The sequence below is a fragment of the Rattus norvegicus genome, chromosome 9, assembly GCF_036323735.1.
Source record: "Rattus norvegicus strain BN/NHsdMcwi chromosome 9, GRCr8, whole genome shotgun sequence".
Taxonomy (NCBI): Eukaryota; Metazoa; Chordata; class Mammalia; order Rodentia; family Muridae; genus Rattus; species Rattus norvegicus.
The window spans coordinates 28952533-28975507 of record NC_086027.1 but is presented as its reverse complement, the minus strand read 5'-3'; positions in this window follow the sequence as shown (position 1 = coordinate 28975507).

Here is a 22975-nt window from a genome sequence, read left to right as displayed (position 1 = left end):
TTCCTTGAGCTTAGATACAGGTGGATATGAATATTTTTAAGAGTTAGGTGGGTATAGCATTTTGTGTTATCTAGATGGGCAAGTTATATCTTATCAGTTGGGTCAAAGGTTACTGTGTGGTGTGTTCTTTCATGTGTCAATTTAATTGAGTTCAAGAGGTGTGGTGGCAGGATACACCAAGCCCATCACTGAATTGGGATGTGCATGCATGGCGTGGTAACAACCTGCCAAGGGATCTGTGAGTGTAAGCAGTGACACACTGGAACAGCTCCCAGACTGCTCAGGTCAGAAAGTACATGGGGGCAGCATGGGAGGTGTGAGTTTGGCATAGTAACAAATATCAAAGAAAATAGTCCAAGAACCGTATATTGTATGATTTTACTCACATGACCCCATCTCACCTGAAACCTGCCTCCACTTGAATCCTGTTCCTCAGAACAGAGTATAAGAGTATGAAATAATAACACAAGGGAAAAGATAGTAAGCAAAAAATTGTACTTTATTGGATTTTAAAGTTTTTACATCTACAGCAATTTTAAGTAGTGTGTTTCTTTCTTTGTCAATATATTTTTATTTTTACAATTAGAATGCATCTTATTGAGATTCTTTTTCTTTATTTTTGATTTATTTCTCAAGATAGGGGTTCTTTGTATAAACATACCCTGGCTATGCTGGATTTACCCTGTAGACCAGACTGACCTCAAACTCAACCCAGATCCACCCAAGGGCTAAGATTGAAGGCATGTGCCACCACCATTTGGCCCACCATATTAAGTTTTATTATCACATTTTAAACAAATGTTGTTATCATTAATTCTCCTCTCTCCCTTTCTCTATTCCCCTGACTCATATCCATGTATCTTTCCACTCTTTCTCACCTACCTTCCTCAATATCATTTCTCACTTATGGTCCACTTTCTATTTTCTAGGCTATACCCACTCTCATTCCCACTTCTATACGTACACAGAGACGAGAGAGATGTGAAGATGAGAGCCAGCACAAGAATTTTGTCTGAGTATACATTTCTTTAGAAAGTATAAGTTATACTTTCCAGTTTCATCCATTTCCCTAAGCACCTCATGATTTAATTTTTCTTTTTAGATGAATAAAATTCCTGGGCATTGTATTTGTCATATTATCCATATCTACCTGGCTGATGATGGACACCAGAATGCTTTCCTTTTCTTTGCTACTGTGAATAATGCAGCAGCACACATGAACTATAGAATTTACACAAGTTTGCCCTGTTCAAACCACAAACAATACTTTCACAAGTGAAAAGGATTTTAACTATAACATCGGATAGAAAGCATAAGCCAAGGCTGCTCCAGGAAAAATCAAGCATGTGATCACTTGATATATAATGGAAAGTTTCATTATGCAATTGTGTTCATTTGTGAAGATATTTTGCTTGTTTTCTATTTGAAGCAAACATGATGGATTTGTATCCACTTCACATTTATAAGCAAGACTACCTGAATATACATGAATATAAATATCAGATTAAATTAAACATTGGCTACCTTTCCCCAGAATAAGCCAAAAAAACTGTTGCAATAGGAACCCAAGTCCATCCTATTTTTACAGTGTTCTGTATTGCTTTTGGTAGTTATTAATGTGCATTGCAGTATGAAACTCATATTTCATGCAGTATCAATATTTAAGGGAGTTTTGTGTATAGTCTATCAATTTCTTACTACTCTACTCATTCCTATAGAACACTTCTCAACATTAGGCATATAAATGACCTTCCTCCAAAAATTGGTCAAAGGAACATTTCATGTTATGGTGCTTATTATAAGATACACAGCGCGGGAACAGTCTTTATGTTGAAAGGAGAGGGGTTTCTGAGACACACGACACACTCCCCATAAAACCTTTCTCCTTATCTTCTTTTCTTCCTCTTTCCCTTTCCACTGTAGTTCTCTGCTACCCAACGAACTAAACTCACTACATTTTTTTTTTCAGTTGGGTTCACTCCTAAACAAAAGCTGGCCTGGGAGTAGTTAGTGAATGAACTGGAATTTGAGTTTTGATGAATGGAGTAGTCAAGTCTACAAGTTAATCATCTAGACTATGGCAGTGTGTGACTAAAAAGTGATGAAGAGTCTCCTGATACTGGCACACAAGGGAAGTATTGGGCAATGTGTTATGGCTGCATCTTTACTCTGGAAGAGTTGCCTTTGTTATAAGTGCAGGACTCACCATCCTTAACAGCCATGAGATGAGAACATAAGAGAGAGAAGAGGGGGGGCTGTCTTAAAGAAATGGGGTTTCTTCATGAACTCCAGAGTTTTATGGGAAAGTTGACCTTCACAGCTGCCCAGGTCAGTAGGACCTGAGGCCATCTCTAGGGTAAGGTCTGGTCAGGCGAGCCAAAGCAGCCTTGGGCACTTTCAGTATAAATACCAATTTCTTCCTTCTTAGGATAAGAAAACAAGGCTGTTTGAGTTCAACTTTTTCCTTCACCTTTTGGTCAGATTCTTTTGTACCCGTGAGCAGTATACTCAAGAGTGACTTCTGATGATTTAGAAATTTCTTTTAAATGATTGCGGCTTCTGGTCAGACCATGGGATAATTTTTAAAGAAATCCTAATCTATTCTCTGGGCTCCATGAATGACTGCATAGATTACTGGTGACACCTTACTGCTGTCGGGTTACTAGGTTCTAGGTTCCTTTTTGTCATGAATTCCATGAATAATTTCTCAGGGTTGGGTTCACTGTAGAAAGAATCACTCGTGCTATAGACTTGTTTCTTTGACCTCATTTGGTTCCAGACCAGTATCCCTAACTTAGGTTTCTTTGGGCTAATCTGACTCTTAGTTTCTAAAAGCCACAGTAATTTTTTCCAAGGAAGAAGACACTCTGTTTACTGTCAAAGGAGAATATTATACACCCTGACACTCCAATGTGTTCATATTACTTATTGCTTTGTTTTTAGGATATGTTACAAAATAAGAGACATACAGAATTCCGTTGAAGTTCATAGTTGAACATGGGTAATTGAAAGATTGTGGTTGGCTTTTCCAGTCAATCCAGCTACAGCCTGACCAGCAAAAGTTTATTTTTGGATACTACTCTTCCTTAGCCATAAGATTGAGGAGGTATAATGCATCTTTCAGTCAAGAGATGTAAGATTAAAGTGGTACAACTAGCAGACCTGGTTTTCTTTATAATAGTGGTCATATACTTGGAGATTTGTTAAAATTAGTCAAAGTCAGTTACAAAGTAATCTTGGATTGGTACTTAATTATATTATAGGTTAATGATCCTAGTTTCCTAATAACTCAAAATCTACTTACGTATACATACCATGTCTATAATTAATATATCATTAAGATTATGAATATTAAAAAGGAATTACTCAGTAAGTCACCTTTGTACACCAATTATGATAATTAATGGTAGCACTGTCAAAGAAAACCCAATAAAATTCAGTAAGATTCAATTTCCATGAGGCCCTGAGCCACTGTGTCTTTGATTATGTAACTCAACATGAGACCTTGAATATTTATATAATCTAGAAAATGATGTATGCTCCAGCCTCCTCATTTTATAATCTTCTCCACTAAGACAGTGTACAAAGTGTAGTAGAAAATGATAATAATGAATTTCTGTAACATCTATTGTTGCTTGAAAGAACACAGTGAAAACAAATCATATAGAATTTGATATGCAAAGTGGGGTTGGTTAAGAGTAAGCAGTCTTTATGGTGTATTAGATGAATTTCCCCTTCCCTTAGCTTCAGCTGTGTTTCTAAATGATCACAAATTAGACTAGTTAAGAAGGGAACTATGCCTCATTCATGGTTTATCAGAGGATTCTCTGTATTTTTTACACAAAAAGTAAGACAGCTCTTATACATAGCATGCCTAGATCATAGGGACAAAAAAAAAAGTAAATAGAGCTTTGTGACATAAATCATTGGCTTTATATCCCTGTTACACATTAAAGGTATATAAGTCAATCTTAAGCATACACAAATAAAAATTATTCCCCTGCCTAAAATTGTGGCTCTTCCTTATGAAACATAATTACTTTTTTTCATAGTATGTATTTACTTCTTATTTGCTTTTGCAGTGCTAGGTCCAGAGATTGGTGAATATTAGGCAAGCACTCTAACGGAACACTATATTCCCAGCCTTCTATAATCCATGTTTTGCAATCTGCCCTTTTAGATTTTTAATTGACAATGATATGACTGACCTTTTATGTAATTAAAACAATAGAACCCTAATTATAATGTCCAGATCAAATTAAAAATTATCTGTTTAACTATGTATTTGTATTTCGATAAGTAAAATCTTTTGTTCACCTACATTAGGTGACGTATTATGTTAAGCTGATGCTATGAACTGTATGTGTTCACTAAAGTTCATGTGTTGCAAATATAATTTTGGGAAAAACACTAGTGAGAGATACTATGATGTAAATGATGATTAGAAACTTCACTGTGATTATGTGTGCCAGAATTCCTAGTTACTCTGGAAGGAAAGAAATTGCCAGATTCATGAGTATGACACCAGATTGGCCAAAATAGAAAAATCCTAATTGCAAAATAAAATAAAAAAAACTTGTGTGATTAGGTCATAAGAACTTTGGGTTCACGAATAGATTCAGGTAATTATCATTGGAGAGGGCTGATTATTAGAGGAGTAGTTTCTTGAGCGAAGGAAAACATTTTCTTCTCCTTCTATAGTAATGGTTGTATATTTTTGCCCCTTCCCCTTCCCCCTCCTACTCTCCTCTTAGAAGGGGAAGCCCCTCTAGTTATCATCCAACCCAGCGATGTCAAGTCACTAACTACATCTTCTGCTACTGAGGCCAGACAAGGCAGACCAATTAGTGGAACAGGAGTCATAGGTAGGGACCAGAGTTAGGAACAGCCCCTGCTGTGGTTGGGGAACCCACATGAATACTTGAAATTCTTAACCTTTACAGTTGAAATAAATAAATAAAATCTGTGCTTTACTAGAACCTTATCTTAGGAATTCAGTAGGGCAACACAAAACTGACGAAGATGGCTACAACTGTGCAAGGAACAAGTGAAGATGGAGTGCACAGATAGATTCTGAAAGACTTATGAGTAACTTAATTTTTAAATCAATCAGTAACATATAAAGAGTTCAAGCTAAATTGGATCTATTCTTCACTACAACTTCATTCAAGAAAGTTTTCGGACAAGAAATTTCACTACACTAAAACTGGAATCTATTTTATTCTTATTACTATCATAGCAATGTTCTAGGAACAAATATTTATTCAGTGACCTTTGCCTTAAGGCATTATTTTTTGACCTGTAATAGAGGTTACACTTTTTTTAAAATTTGATGCTTAAACACTACTGGTAATGTCATTAATAACTGTGGCAATTTCAAAATATACATTTGCTTTCCATCATTATTTATAGATAGCTCTGATGGCCTTTCCAATACCCTAGAGTTCACGACTACTGGATGACTTCTTGAGATGTAAGCATGTATGTATTACCACCCAAGAGGGCCCCAAGTGGATAAGCAATAGTTTATTGAGCATTCAGTGGCATGAATGTCTCAAAGGCAGGTACAACAAACCGGCCCACCATATGTAAGACTCATAAAGATGCATTGATGACACTCCTTGCCCAACAGTTAGGCAGCTACTCTGAACTGAGAGCTACTCTTCCCTCCCTTGGAAACTGTCTGATGCTTGTGATACCCCTGAGAATGGCCTCCATGGGTCTTGTGACTTTCCAAGTTTCTTGAGCCTCAAAAGTTTTATGAGCTTCCTGAGTCTAGAGAGTTTCTCTTCTGATTCCAGGAGAGTGTTTCAATTCAGGGAAAATGAGTATAAAACAACAACCCAAACTGTAAATTACAGTGTGGTCTAAAGCTCTATAGAATGGCATTACTATTATATCCAGAGTCAAGTAGGGATTCTGAATGGATATTTCTCTTGAAAAGTTGGTAACTATATAATTTGTACCCACATAATCTAACTTTAGATATTTCCATATGCCCATGCATAGATGTTTTCCTAAAAAAAAGACTTTCTTTACTCAGAATTAAAAGAGTTTGATAAAAATCATAAGCTCTTTAGGTTCATACTTGCTTTTGCAGACAAATATTTTATTTTGGAACCTCAATGTTTATTTTCCTTTCCCACATTTGATGTAGAGCCTGAGGTACTCTTGGATTCAAACATGCAATCCCAGGAATGGCTTTTATTTTGTAATGGGGTTGTGCAGACAGCGGTTCCCGCATGTGTGGTAGAGCAGGCTGATCAATAACCTGATGAGGCATGACTGTCCTGCACTGCCCAGCCCTGCCATTTTCAACCTAATTAGCAGCTGCTCAAAGATGGGAAACAGGTGCAGATCCAGGGCCAGACCAGGGAAGTCTGCCTGTAATTAACAAGGAAAAAAGGGTCAGATATTGGGAAGAATATCAAATCGGCCCACTGGGGTTAGCATGCTGGCCTCAAAGGCATAGTCACCTGAGATCTTAAGCATGCTAATGTAAATTATGCAAGCTTTCAAACAACGTGGCTGCATAATCAGTTGGCAGAGTGGAAAATGATTTTTTTTCTCTGTAAAAGAGTAGGGAAAAGGGCATCTACAAAACTTATTTATTTTTGTAGCATAGAGTGGATTTTAGTGAGAGAGAAATATAAAATAGTGGTATTTTCTCTGAGGCAACCAAGGATTGCTTGCAAGCTGTTAACGAATTCCAAATCTTCAAGAAATAGCTCAAGTTTGTAAGAAAATCAGATTGTTTAGAGAATTACTCTCCTAGAGATGGCTCAGACACATCACACACATAAGCTGCTATATAATTATTTTGGCTTTGGCCATGCCACTTATCTGAATCACTCCACATAGCATAGTTTGCTTCCTTTAGAATTAATAGGAGCTAAGGATTAGACTATGCTTAAAGAAAGTGAAAAAAAAAAGACAAACTCCTGATCGTTATTTTCCCAGCTGATGATTCTAGATTTAATAAAGCAAATTTTGAGTGTTAAGGCATTCTCCTTATTCTTGATCACGGAACTTAAAATACACTCTTGGTTATGACGTCATATCCAGTCTCTTTACCATTTAGGTCTAGACTTCCAGTAAGCTGTCTTCTATTCACTAACAAATAACCTAGGCTATAAGGGAGTTTTGTGGCTCTGGTTGACCAATTGGTTGTAAGTCTCAGGTATCGTAGTCAGATTAGTTGTTATGGTAAGAAGAAAAAAATTAAAAGCCCTTGAGTCTCAGATGCTTATAAGAACCAAGGTTTCATTTCTCACACTGCATGTTTTAATGGGCTGGCTATGGACTTTGTATTGATTTCATATAACTAAAGGGACAGTCTCTGTCAAGAACATCTTTCTAATGCATATGCTACTTGAAAAGTCAAAGCAGTAATGAGGCAGCTTTAGAATTTTCCTTTGTGAGAGGGCAGTGAATACTGTGAATCACATAAAGTCAACTGGAGTGACTTAGACAAGTCCACATATTATTACAGAGTCTAAATATCTCTGTCATGTGAATTCAGAATCTCTCTGCAATGCCAAGACTGAGATAGAGTACTTTGCCTACAGTACCCACTTTTGCTTAATGCAATCCCCAGGTTTGCTCTCAGGGTTTCTGCTCAATTCTTTCACAAAGTGTACAAAGTTGCGAGTATCAAAAAAATAAAAATTTAAATCGTAGATGCTGTGTTTCAAATATGTAGTGAGTTTCAACAACTGGATGGGCTTATTTACTGTCACGGAAACACGGAAGTGGTGGGATGTCCTTGCCACGTTTGGAAGCAGTGGCTCAGAGATTTTCATTTGTGCAGGTAAGAATCAGCAATGAGATGAGGGGTACTCACTCAATTTACACCTTCTTCTTCTCCTTGATGACGTCTCTTCGTGCACCCCAGTCTGGATTAAGCTTTTGATCTTCTTGTTGAGTAGTGACGGCCAGGACTACAGGTATGTGCCACCACCCAGGGTACAACACCCCATTTTAATAATGCGTTGTGTTACCATTGAGGATACAGGAAGGTGGATTGGAAGTGTATGTCTCAGCCTTTTAAAATCTGCTGCCATTATCAAATTCCAATCCTGAGGCGATGAGGAGGAAATGGGAGGATGTCAGATGAACTCTAGCCAGTGGTTCTGGAGCCAGCTAGGATGCTAGAGATAAGAGGTTAGGGCATGCAATCTCAGGGCTGGACCATGGTGGCATCTTCAAATGCTTTTATGTCACATTTTCTCTACATTGTCCTTACCTTCTGCCAACTATTCTTTATCCTGTATGTATGTGAAGTGGTTTTTTGAAAGAGACCAGCCTTTACAGGTTAGATGCAAATATTAACTTTCCCATCAGCAGTGTGATATGTACAAATATTTTCAAATGTTCTTGCAGTGAGATATATATATATATACACAAAGCGCACATAGCTAAGAACTTTTGCTCTCTATTCAAATGATAGAAATCGTACACCACTGAAATAGTACTACATATGCAAAGTCTAAGTAAATCACCACGATATGGGTCATCACAATGCTTTAAACAATATTATACATTGCTTTATGTGAGAGGTAGAGATAATAAGCAGTCGAGTGCAGACAGTCAAGTCTTACCCCAGTGCATGATAAAGGAACCAAGAAAAAGTAGAACAGCTGGAGGTGGTTAAGATATGGAAACACAACAAGGAAGGTTGAGCAGAATTTGATAGTGGGCAGAAAAGAAGGCATTTGATTTTTTATTCTGTGCCTCTTCCCAAGATCATCTTCAATAATTTATGTCCAGATAGATGTCAAAATCCCCAGTGTCTTCAAGTTGCTGCTCCCACTCCTGAATACAAGGATTCAAGGACATATGATGGTGACCTAGACTTCCAGTCCTTCCTTAGCTTTGGGGCTGAAATCAGTCAGGAGAGATGCTGAACTGAATTAAAGCAACCTCTTTTTACTTCAGTTTAGGAAGGTAAGAATGGAGAGAGAGAGAGAGAGAGAGAGAGAGAGAGAGAGAGAGAGAGAGAGAGAGAGAGAGAAAAGAGAAAGGGGCGTAGAGGAGAGTCTGTATGGTGTAATGAAAATGTTAGCAAGGTGCTACAAATATCAAATTCAAGCCACGTGGTCTCAGAGCAGTTGGGCATCAAGAATTACATCATCTCTAGTTGGGAGGAATGGTCACTTCTGTAAACTGGAGCATAGTATTATTTAATCACATTATAGTCCTTGTTACAGGCCAGTAGGAATGCACCATAAATAAACTTTTCGAAGCCTTTTCCTATACCAGCCACAGAATTTTAACCTGGAAGGCCCAAGGATATCCAACCATCTCCATTTACATTGTCTTTCCATGCCTGGTGGAAAAATTGGCTAAGTATATCTGGGTTAGGAAAGGAGAGGAAATAGTAGATTTCTACTGGGAATTCACAAAATAATGGAATGAATAAGCAACAGAGATATTTTGAAGAAACCGATTTTCTTGGCTTTGTTGTTTCATTTGGTAATATTGGGGGTTCCACATAGGGCTGTATGCAAGCTAAGTGTTCTGTCAAAGCGACAACCCTTTCTATACTTTAAATTATTATTATTGCATTTTGAAACATGATTTCACTAAGTTGCCTGGAATGGCCTTGGTTAAACTTGCAATTATCTGGTCTCAGCCTCCTTAGTAGCCAAGACTATGGAGCTACTATATACACCATATAATATATGTGAAATAGTACATATGCACCATATAATATACGTGAAATAGTACATCGCTAGGAAAACGGAGACCTGTATGACTAGGTTCAGCTTTTATTAAGGTTTTAAAAAATATGATATTAAGAGAAAAATTGTGCAAAAGTTAGGACCATTTGTCTTTAGAGGAGGAATGTTAGGTTGTTCATTTTAGTGAAACATCATGGACCTATGGGAGGTTTCCATAAGTACACCCTGAGGCCCTCTGAATAGTTAATGTATGTTTTTTCTTATAAAGTTTCAGTGGAAGTTTTAATTGCTTATGTGGTTTGACTTGACACTTTTTGATTGTATTTTTTTATTGCTATCTTATGAAGTCATATACATTTTCAGTAGCAAATAATCTGGGACGTTAGCTTGAGTTAAAGAGCAGGGACCATTGAAAGCTAAGGACTATTTAAGTTGATTGGAGCAAGTTTACTGGGGAACCTACTGATGAAGGATTGATCTTACAGCTGTTTTTAAGTAAGTCTAAATTTTCTGGTATGATTTTTAAGTACAGATAATGATGGCAATGGTGATGGTGTTGGTGATGGTAATAGTGATGATGAAGTTGACAATGGCGATCTGAGAATTGGATCTCAGTCAGTAGAACTGACTGAGCTGGAACTTGGTATGTATATCTGGGTAGTCTCAACTCACAGAGATCCACTTGCTTTCCTAGTGCTGGAATTAAAAATTTGCACCACAATGGCTAGCCTTCAATGATGATGATGATGATGGTGGTGGTGGTGGTAGTGGTGATGAAGATGATGGTGATGATGATGATTAATACTTTTTCTTTCTTTATTTACTTTATGCATAAGTGCTTTGCTGCAAGTACACTTGCATGCCTGAGAAGGCATCAGATCTCTTTTTAAATAGATGACAGTGAGCCACCATGTGGTTGTTCAGAATTGATTTCAGGATCTCTTGAAGAGCAGCGAGTGCTCTTAATCTCTGAACCATCTCTGCAGCACCAAATATTACGTCTAAGTGCAAGATATTAAAATATATCAGACAAGTGATCCAGAAAATAATCTATTTCATCTTTTTTTCCCCAAAACTAAGTCTAAATAGGGCAGTTTTATTTAAATCACTGCTAAGTAAATTTAAACTGGGCAATAAATTTATACCTAGGCAATCTTGAATAACAATCATCATCTTGCATTATGTTCAATAAACACTAGGGTAATACATGTTCCTTACAGGGCTAACCTTATCTAACTGTGGTTCCACATCATGCTGCATATTATTAACAGGGGACACGTAGCTACATTTTATAAATAGCAATAAATAGAGCAGAATCATTTAACATTTCTGTCAAGTTCAACAGCTGCCCTCAAACCTTCTTTTAAAATTCAGAGGTTCAAAATAGACACGCTAAGATTTATAAAAATAGATTTGTCTGTCACTTCTAATTTCACATTAGAAAAAAAAAACTAACCAAGTTGTGTTTCAATGAAAATTTGCAGATAGATTCAACGTCTAAGCATCTGGCAATTGGAAGATAATCATGGTTTCTATAGTTTTGAGTCTGACTACAAAGGGTAATTGGTAAAGATGATCTTTTGTTTGAATAGCCTGAATGATTTTATCCCATTCACCCTGATGGCAGATGGTAGGTATAGTTATTACCAACTCCATTTTATTAAAAGAAAGAGATTAAAAATGAAAATGTTGAGTTACCCATGGCTAAAGTCATATGTCATCTTGGAAGGAGTTCAAATCCCGTACTAAAATTCTGACTACTTCATTATAGCATTTGTGATCGTGGACACAGCCTTTTGTTTTGGGGCTTCAGTTACTTAGTTTTAATAGAACAGAGCTCATTAGGACCTCCCTGTTCAAACGTGGTCAATGGACAAGCAACCCTAGCATCATTTATATTTAGAGACTTTTTTAAACCATACATTTCAGACTTCATCCCTGACCTCCAGAATCCAGAATGCATGTTTGAATAGCTTACATGAGAATTTGATGGATGAAGGGACTTGCCACACACACCTAGCGATCTGTGCTTTATCCCTGGAATGCATGCAAAGGACAATGGAGAGAACAGAGTCTGCAAAGTTGTACCGGAGGATGTGTTTCCTTCCACCATGCACATACATATGCAATAATACAAAATTACAAAAGATGAATGTGTCTGAAGATCTCAAATGACTCTTATGAATACTGAAATCTAACTAGTCCTAGATTTAAGCTTCTCAATGATGTCCTTCAAAGAAGAACTAGTAGGGTGAACCCTATTCCTGTTGGAAGAGTTGACCTGGAATATGTCACAGAATAAATAAGCAAGTAAAGAGGAAGACATTTTGACAGAGCAGGACTTCAACTACCTTGACCTAGAGGACCTTAAAATTTTAGAAACCCTCTTGTCTGTCTTAGCAAGGGTCAGGTTTTCCCTGAACAATTAAAACACAATGACACCTCATCCTTGTATCCATTCCCATCTTTTAAAGATGATCTAATTTTTGTAATGAAAGCTGCTTATTCCTGATTTTATGTGGCTCAAGCAGTGATACAAGCTGTCTTTTCCCTCTTACTGGCTTCCTTTCCCCCCACTTTCCACATATCCGTCCAGGCGTCGCATTACTGCCAGGTCATTTACACCATCTGCTCATTAAGTGTCTGTTGATGGGAGGATGGAGGACACCTGGTGACCATGAAGTCAGGCCAATACACTGAGGAGGATCAGCAAAGTGGTACAAAGTAGAAAATCAAATAGCTCTTGGGAGTCCAGAGGGTTGAATTTCAGAGAAAGGAGGGACAGGTGAACCAGGTCGAGTTTCTGAGGCCCAAAGCAGTCTTGTCATTTCTTGACCTTGTGCTCTGTGAACACTGCCTTTAGAAGGGGAAGGGATTCCTTAGGAAGCAGAGGCACATATATTTTTTGCTGAATAGCTTCTTCGAGCAAAGCAAATGCTATACAGGGAGCCTCTTATGGGTACCTGTTGGACTGAAGATTGCTAAATTACCAAAAGGTCATTGTGTGTCCAGGTTGCTAGCTAGGTCATTCTTAATTTTGCAAAGCACGCCCAATCAACTATTTATCATTTCTGAAAGCACACCCACATTGAAAGACTTAGGTATAAGCTGGAGAATCACGGCCAGAGGGCTACTCTCTGGACCGCTGCACCTCAGAGAATCACCTTAGGATGCACAGTGCTCTTAACTCCACAGAGCTTCAATAGCCAGCCATACCTCACCTCAGCTCAGAATATCTTCAAACCGTGTGTCTCTGCTCAGGCCATTGTTTCTATTCACAACCCAGAGCTGTATTAATTCCATTTCTAGTTCATAAATTCCATATCTGCTAAGAAGCTTTCTTAACCGGATTTACCAATATTCGTGACATTTAGAGTCACTTTAGTAGAAAGTATATATTGTTGAAATGAACAGTCTTTGGGTCAGAATCCTTTTATTTTTTAACTTCTTGTGGGACCATGCACAAAATACTCAATGTCCTGTCTTAAATTCATTATCCCTAGAACCAAATAATGATAGCAACCTGCCTTACAGGTTTGTTTTAAAGACTACATTAATACATATAGATGAATAGAGGAGTAGACTCTCACACAATGTTAACTTCTAAGCAAGTGTCTGCTGCTGTTATTGGAGAAGTAAGATGATTCTAAGACTTGTTTTCTTTCATTTGCACCCACAGGGAAGAGAAGCTAATTAAAGAAACTGTTATGATCAGAATTTGTATGGATTCCAGGCTCAAAGGAAAGGTGATAAACCTCTCCCACAGTTCCATTTCCTGCAGTCTTCTTTCCCATTATCTTATTATTTGATTCCTGCTTCTTTTAGAGAAAAAAATAAGAAAAAAAGAAATCTATGTAATGATTCTTTCCTATGGTGTCTTCCTTGTCAGCATGTGCTTCATCACTGGAAGGTATTGATGTATTGAAGGTTCCCTCAAGCTTGCTCAAGCAGGGAATTAACTTCAAGCTCAGTGATGAGAGGGGGCTCTTCTGAGCCAAGTCCAGATCTGTACAGTGGGTCAAGTCACAGGTCTTGAAACTAATGCGATTCAGAGCAGAAGGGTGTGTACATGAGGAAAAAGAAGGAGGGAGACAGACAGAGAGGGAGAGAGAGGGAGAGAGAGAGAGAGAGAGAGAGAGAGAGAGAGAGAGATATTCTTTACTTTAGAGAAAGACATGGCAAACAAAATTATTGTTCTACATATAAAGTGCTGAACACCAGTGACCACCAGACATTCAGGTACCCAAGTTGGAGAGAAAAATAATGGTGGCATCTTGGAAGTGCTGATTCTCTATGATAAATGGGTAGTGGCTACTGTTTATTCTTGCCAGGGGATCCAACTATTATCCAACATTCTGATTTTTAAGGTTAACTCTAGACATCTGAATTTCAAAAAATAAACATGAAATTTCCATGTTTTTCATCCTGTCCACAACTAATTCAGGCATCCGGGAGGAAGCAGACACTGAGGGAATGCCTGACCAATAACCGGCCTAACTTGAGGTCCATCCTATGGGCAAGCGCCAATCCCTAACATTATTAATGATACTCTGCTATGCTTGCTGACAGGAGCATGGTGTACTCTGAGAGGCTCCACCCAGACTGATACAGACATCCTCAGCCAAACAGTGAATGGGGTTCAGGGATTTTAAGGAAGAGTTGGAGGAAGGATTGTTGGTCCTGAAGGACATAGGAACCTTAGAGGAAGACCAACAGAGTCAATTAATCTGTACCCCTGGGGTTCTCAGAGTCTGAACCATCAATCAAAGAATATACATGGGCTGGACCTGGGCCTTTCTGTTCATTTGTAGCAGATGTGCAGCTTGACCTTTTTGTGGGTCCTGAACAACTGGAGTGGGGGCTATTTCAAAAACTGTTGCTTGTACTTGGGATATGCTCTACTAGTTGGGCTGCCTTGTCAGGCCTCAGTGGGAAAGGAAACACTTAGTCTTGATGTTTTAGGGTGGGAGGAAACCCGTGGGGGTGTCTCTTGCCCAGAAGAGAAGGGCAAGGGGGAGGGGAAGGATTGTGGGAGGGGTGATTGGGAAGGGGTCAGTGAGAGGGATGTAAAGTGGATCTTACCTATGAGCATTAATTTATCATTACTCTGCAGGCATCCAGTGGTACAGTTTATATCTGAGGTGTCCCACAGAAACTCACCTCATGTGTTAAAGTGTTGGTTCTGAGGTCATTTGATAGAAAGTAAAAGAACATTGAAGAGATGGTGACTAACAAGAGTGTTTGGGGCACTAAAGACTCTCTAAGGCGGTGGTTCTCAACCTTCCTAATGCTGCAATCCTTTCTTTATGTTCTGGTGACTCCCGAGCCTAAAATTGTTTTCATTGCTAGTTTGTAATTATGCTACTGTTACAAATTATATCTAAATATCTTCATTTTCTGGTGGTCTTAGGTAACTGCTATGAAAGGATGACACACTGGTTGAGAAGCACTGCTCTAAGGGATTGTAGGATGCTGTTCTCTTCCTATTTCTCTTTTGCCTTTGATAGTGCAGAGGGAACAACTTTCCTCCTGACTGTTCCTAGCACAATGTGCTATGTTCTCTCACCATGGGACAAAAGAATTGACTTGGCCCATGTGAGTCAAAATAATTCCTCTTTCTATAAGTTGATCATCTCAGACGTTCCATTGCATTAATAGAAAGAAACCTGACTAACTGACTTATTTGATAAACACCAGATCTAACCCAGAAGGTATCTTCAAAGTAGTTTTGTCCAATAAGGTCTTACTGGGACTACAAACCACACTTAAGAACAGGCCCCATGTCCATCAGATGGTCAACACAAGATGAAACATTTTTGTCCCATAATGCTTTATCTGGACACCATTTTTAAAAATCTTTGGTTATATAATTTGGGTTCCAGTTGTGTGTTTTCATAGGCTTTCTGTATGTATGATTATCTGTATTCTCATGTGGAATATGGTTTTTTTTGTTCTTGTTTTTGTGGTTCTTTTGATTTCTGTTTGTTCCTTTTGTCTCATTTGGTAGTTTTTGTTTTGTGGTCCGTTTTGATTTTGGTTTTTTTTTTTTTTTTTTTTTGGTTGTTGTTTCTTATTTTGTTTTTGTTTTGTTGCTGTTTTGGTTATTGTTGCTGTTATTGTTTGTTCTTTTTTTTCAAGAGAGAGAGAGAGAGAGAGAGAGGGAGGGAGGGAGGGAGGGAGAGAGAGAAGCTGTGGATTTGGGTAGCTGGAGAGGTAAGCAGGATCTGGGAGGACTTAAGAGAAAAAAATTAGGATCCGATTGTATGGCATTTAAAAAATCTATTCTCAATAAAAATTAAAATTATAAAGAAGATGACCTTCTGTGGAAATGCTTTATGCTTTCCAGAAATTGGAGCAGCATTGCAGCATTGGCTCTTTAAAGGTCAGGCATGTCCTAGCTGGAGTCAGAGATTTACCAACTGATACTGTGAAATCTTCAAAACTTTACTCTCTGGAGCTCAGGTTCTTCATTTGTAAAATGGAGAATTATCTTGCCAGCCTCTTGTGAAGATTAGCAAGATAAACAAAAGGAAAACATTTAACTCAGTGTATCTGGTGGGTTATATATGTCCAATCAATACAGATTTTTCTTCAACATTCCTTTCTGTCTTAGACAGTTTCTGAGTCTTATTAATTCACCCCATGTAAAAATCCACTGGGAGGAATTTCAGCATCTAGTAACATCTCAAAAAAAAAAAGGCACAGGGAGTTTTGAATAAACATAATAACCCAACGTATCGGAAACTGTGATCTCTTTCATAAAGTCATGCAGAAACATATCTGTGATCAGAAAGTTTATTCTTGAATGTGAATTGTTAAACCAAAGTTTTTATAGAATCAGTCTGATAATTTCAAGCTTCTCTATATTGGTTCTGTGCTGAAGTTCTCTGTTGAAAATGGAAGCAGTTGATTGCAACTCCAGTTCAAAAATTATTTCAAAGAGTAGGTGAACAAGTCTTTCATGTCATGAATGGAGACTGAAGAATCATGATCATGTGTGGCCTGAGCAGTTATGCACTGAGCAGAAGAGCTTATGTGCATGTGTGTGGGGTCCTAAGTTTCATGGTATCTATTTTGATCCCCTCTGGTTTTCATAGACACGTGACATCATAGTCAAGGTAATGCTGGAAGAACCATGAATTCTTATTTTGTCTTCCCTGGATGAACTCACTTTGCACACGTAGATAACTATGCTTCCTCCCCCAGATTTGTGGAGATATGTGCCATCAGAAATAAGTAGGACAAGTGAAATTTCATATTGGATGTTTTGATTTCACTGAGGAAACAGAACTATCATTTTTTTGGTAAACATCATTATAGTAAAAGTATATCCATATGACTTATTAGCTAAACTTAGAGACATATTGGAGAGAAGGAAGGGATTTAGTAATTATAACAATTGACCTTGGGTGTATTGGTCATGTTCTCTTTGGGAACTTAAGCCAAATATTAAAATTATTACCACAAAGCAAACCCTAGCCAAGTCAAGTTTTCCATGGATTCTTCTTAATCTCTGCTCAGTGCCTACTTCTCCCAACTATCTCTGCTTCTCTATTACAGGTCCTCCTTGTTATTCGGATTTTAATTCACCTCTTCCTAGCAATACCTGAAGACTGTGCTGTACACTGCCAAAAACTCAAGTCATACATCTGAAAATTGATCTTTACAAATTCACTTGTGATCGGGTATCTTATTGTAACCCCTTTAAAGAAAAAGTGATGTTCATATGCAACAGGTGCTTTCTGGAGCCAACATATTTGAAGAAGAGAATTTTGGTCTCATTTGGGCAATTTTTAAAGACATAGGAAGCATAGAGAAGGTTTCGTTTGTGTCATTTTCAAATGACTTTCATTTTCAAGGTGTGTGTGTGTGTGTGTGTGTGTGTGTGTGTGTCTGTGTGTGTGTGTGTGCATGCCTGTGTGGGCACACATGCGTGTATGTGCCTGCACATATGTGTTTTAGTTCAATTGGCTTTCTCCATAGAGGAAACAAATATGCTCGAGATAGTGGCTTAATCTTGTCATATAGACTGTGTCTTTTAAAGGCAAACAAGCAAGCAAGCAAGCAAACAAACAAATGAACAAATAAGCAAAACTACCCCAAAGAACTGGAAAAGCAAATTACATGGAGCAGCTGAAAGACTATAAGTTGGCCATCATTAGGGATTGATGAATCGTTGTCTGTGTACTTGCTTGTGGAAAATTTTTAGAGCTAAATTAATTTAGGGTCAAATGAGAGATAGTCACAGGCTTATCTGAACTAACAGTATTTGCGATAATAGTTACATAATATACCGAACTAGAAATTGTTGTAGGTACCTAACAGTATTCACAAACCAAGAAGTTGAATGATTTATCCATTTATAAAACAATTAAAATATAATTATAACATTTCTTGCTTCCCTGTACTTCTTTCACCTCCTCCAGTGTAGCTCACACCTTGCTTTCCCTCAAATCCATGGCCTCTGTTTCTTTCATTCTTGTCACATAAACACATGGATAATTTCTACTAATTAACTTACTTATTTTGTGTGTGTTTGTGTGTACGTGCATGCACGTGAGTGCCTGTACAGGCATGTACAACATGTGCGGATGTCAGAGGTAATCTATCAGAGTTGCTTCTTTCTTTCCATCAGGTGCGTCTTGGGGATTCATCTCACGGTCTTGAGATTTGTGGCCTGTCCTGCAGCGTCAACTCGCAGGTCTCCAAATCAAGAGTTAAAACTGAATAATCATTTTAAAGTGATTACTGTCATTTTTACGATGCAATGCAAAATTATGACTTCCCCCTATTTGGGCAACAAAATTGTTTGTGGACATTAGTCAGGCTTTGGAATTCTCTATGGAAAAGAATGCTCTATTGCTAGCCCAGTACTTACAGTCACTGACTGTCAGTACTTTGAGCAATTAAGAGTTTTGCAATAGTCACTCCCTGAACCAATATGAAGCTTCTTTGATCAACATTGAGAACCTCTCAAGTCTATGGATATAAGCATTCATATTCGGGAGGTAGTTTTACAACATTAGTATTTAGCAAAAAGACATCGAAAGGCTTCCCTTTGTGCCGTTGACTTCGCTAGCCATGGGTTTTGATCATATTTTACTATCAAGTATGAACCACTTCCTGTGAACCAGGTTTCAAATCCAATTCAGAGTGATTGGTTACCATCATTCAAAAGTCCTGACAATATCATACCATTGGGTACATGGTGTCTGGGAGGTCCAAATTGTACCATTGCACTGTCCAGACTTATTGTTATCTCTACAAGATCAAGCCAGTTAAAAGTTGCATCATGAAAGGTGGAGAAGCTCCAAAGGTTTCATTTCTAGACAAAGAGCTATTGGCAGTTGATGGTTGCTGGAGAAGCAGAAGTTTCTTTTCTTTGTGGGCTGGCCACTGTCCAGTTGTCCGTGTCTCAGTGGATAACCCCACACTTATGGCATATGGGCAGTGCTAGTTGGAGTCAGTATAAGAGAGGATATGACAAAGGAAAGGGGAAGTATATATTGGGGAAAGTAGGAGAGTGTTGGAAGGAAGAAGTGTAGGTGGAAATGACTAAGATGCATTGTATATATCGAAGTTTTCAAAGAATAAAAAGAAATAACTCAGATTTTTAGATAGGTGGTTTCCTTATATAATGTAGCTTTTCTAAGGTACTTTATTTTCCATTACATCAGCGCCTTATTTACAAATTGTTTCCTACTTTGTTCAAGGCTAAGTGTGTGTGTGTGTGTGTGTGTGTGTGTGTGTGTGTGTGTGTGTGTGTGTGTGCTTGTGTGTCTGTGTGTATGTTTGCAATGTTATTATTTGTACTGAAGTAGTGTGGATTTATATGATTAGGTAAAGTTTGATGCTAGAGGTGAAATGATGCAATTGCTTATCTTAGTTCATCTGGCTAACAGTCCTCAGTGACACTTAACTCTTGTTTTATGTCTATTTATATTCAAATACTTGCAAATAAGAGTTTAGTTTCCTGTTGTGACTTTCTGCCTAATAATACTTTATAGTCTAAGTTTCAAGCATAAGAGGAAGAAGGGAAAACATGAAAACAAAACTGTGCAGGAGACACTGCAGTCAACCATCCATGAAATATTTATGAAGTCTTCTTTCCCTAAATGGAGACCAGAGATATAATTAGACTAAAAAAATTACTTTAAAAAATTACTCCTTCTGCAGCTCAATGTGGGCTTTCCCTATGGGTATTTGTCAACAGTTCTAGGAGTTTGGATTCTGATGACTTTTGTTACTGTCTAAACACCATGTTCTGCATATAATTAAGGCTTCAAATAAAATAGAAAGCATCAACTAGAATTTAAGGAAGGAACCAAAAATATAGGAATTCTAGAAAATGGTTATTTTGAGAAGAGGAATATAAGTTGTGTTGAGAGTAATCAAGGTATGCTCTATTTTTTTTAAAGGAGTGAATCTTCAGACTCTAATAATAAGTGGACTAGAGTCCACCAGTGCAATAATGAGTGGTCTGATATTCACCAGCTCAATAGTGGCATGAATGTTATGGGAGTAACCAAACTTTTTGTGATTTAATTTGAGGCCTCCTTCACAAGATGCAACACATACTTATTCCATTATCAAAGACGGGCTACCTGAGATATGTAGATCATAGGCCCATGGACCAAACCTCTACTATTGTTCATCTAAAAGGACAAGCTGTTAAACTGGTTACTAATGACATACTATATTCATAGGTCACTCAATCTCTCAACCCTCATCAGAGAATCTCTCTCTCTCTCTCTCTCTCTTTCCTTCTTGCAGTAGATGACAATTAACCCAGGTGCAAAAGGTAAGACTAGTCTGCTCAGCCCTTAGTGTGATATTTATCATAGCCCATTTTCCCAAGTAACAGGGATCATTGTAGAAGAGAGGACAGAAAGATTTTAATAGCCAGAGGTAGTTCATGATTTCAAGAACAATCAATTATCTCTGGAGACAACATGGCATATGAACTTGTACATATGAACTCAAAGCAATTGTGACAGCATGCCAAAGACCTGTATAAGCCCAAGACAGACAAAGTCCTATTAGTGGACATGTTGTCTCACTGTAGATGAGTAACAACTGGCAATTATTATTTGCTGGGAGAGGGAGAGTTAGTTTTCCTTAAGGGCATAGATTGTCCTGGTAAGTCAACTACATTCCAGGGAATGATGGTCATACCCCCAAGAGTATAAAATCAGTTGTACTCATTGGACTTGATAGATTTATTTTTAAAACAATATCAAAAAATAAGAACACAAATTGGGAGGATAGGCAACAAGAAGTAACAGAAATGAGTAAATGGGTCAAATGTTCACCTTACCAGTGAAAATTTAGTCTTGCTGTTTTCTACTATTCCTCCAATTTTATAAATGGCAGCTATTAGGATTTAAATTTGAAATGCATCCCACAGACTCAGGTATTTGAACAGTGGTCCTCCAGCTGGAGAGATTGTAGAACTTTTAGGAGGTGGAATTTCACTGGATGAAGTGGGCCAAGGTGGGTTGGGCCTTACAGAATATGATCCAGGTCTACTTCTGGCCCAGTTTCCGTTCTTCCTGGTTCCTGCTGCTGCATGAACTTTAAATAACTGACTACCACATTTGTGCACTCTAAATAGACTCACTTTCTTTGGGAGCCAAAATAAATATTTCCTTTTAAAAATTGCTTCTTCTCAGATATATGACCTCAGTGAGAAAAAATAATAAAGACAATGGATTCTGAGACATCAACTTTTTGCTGTGAAAAACCCTCCCTTTTGATTCTTAATCCTTTGAGATTGGTTGCAGGATGAATGTGGAAAAGTTTCGGGCAGTGGACTAGAAAAACTCTAAACTATTGGAAACAGAATCTAATAAAAGATATTGGTGATAGTGTACAAAAACCAGAAGGCCAAATGAAGTGAGAACAATTAGGGCTGTGCTTATACAGATTTAGAGGGGTTAAACGTTCTATTAAGAATTGGGTTGGGGGATGGAAAGATGACTCAGTGTTTAAGAGGACATATTTTCCTTAGAGAGGTACAGAACTTAGTTTCTTATAGTCATACCAGGCAGCTTACAACTGCTAGTATCTCCTGATCAAGGAGAATGGTGCAAATTTTGGCACACCAGAGGTACTTAATTTATGTGTACATACTCCCAACATTCTCATTCTCATTCTCTCTCTCTCTCTCTCTCTCTCTCTCTCTCTCTCTCTCTCTCTCTCTGCCTCCCTGTCTGTCTCTCTGTTTCTGTCTGTCTGTCTGTCTGTCTGTCTCTCCCTCCCCACTTGCTGACATTCTGAACTAGATGACAAAAAATGTGCCTCAGGGCTCAGCCATATGAAAACCAAAACTCATTTGATTTGAAGAAGAATGTCTAACAAGTTAAGTTCTCAACGAGCTTCTGGAAAATGGCCACCTAGGGAAATAATTTTCTTAATTGAGACACATAAGCAGCTGAGTGCTGCAACCATAAGAATATTTCAAGGCTGTCAAGAGTACATCTCCAAATGATTGCAGAAGTTGTCATTGTTTTCATGTCTTGCTGACCATAGCAGCAGGTAGAATTAGAGTTATGGTACGTATCACGGAAGCCTACATCAAGGTTCCAGGAAGCTACCAGGACCAGATAATGTACCAGGCTCCACTTTTATCCATGGATACCCTAAATGGTTTGCATGTGACTTCATAAAATTGAAGGTTAAGTTTCAGTGCAGTCTTTAGAATGCTGGAGATTCCAGGAACATAAGGCATCTACTAAAATAATTTTCAGCTATTAAGAGTGTCTGCAAGAGGCATATACAGGCAGTCAAGGCTTTCCAAAGTCCATTGGAGCCCAGATGATATCACAGAAGTCTAAGATTTTGGACATGGGATTACAGTGTTTTGGAAATATACTGCTAGGTTTTTACTCCGTGTCATAATATATTCAAAGTTCATAACATTTTTTTTCTTTTCAATTTACAAGAGGTCACAGCTAAAAGGCTATCTTCGGTCTGAAAAGAAACTTTGAAATTTGGAACAATATTTAAACAATTAAGTCCTTCCAACATTTAAAGTTGGATTGGAAAGTATTTTGCATTATGACACAGCCATGATCCCATGGGGGATCAGGCATAGAGCGTTATGGCTTGAATGTGAAATGTTCCCCCACAGTTTATGTGTTGAAAGGCCTGATCCCTACTTAGCTTTGGAGGATGTAGAACTTTAGTAGAAAGAATGTACCTGAAAAGTATGTCATAAGGAGTGAGGCCTTATACTTTAAAATGCAGCCCTGCTTTTAGCCATTTTTTCTTTTCCTGCTTCTTGATTGACA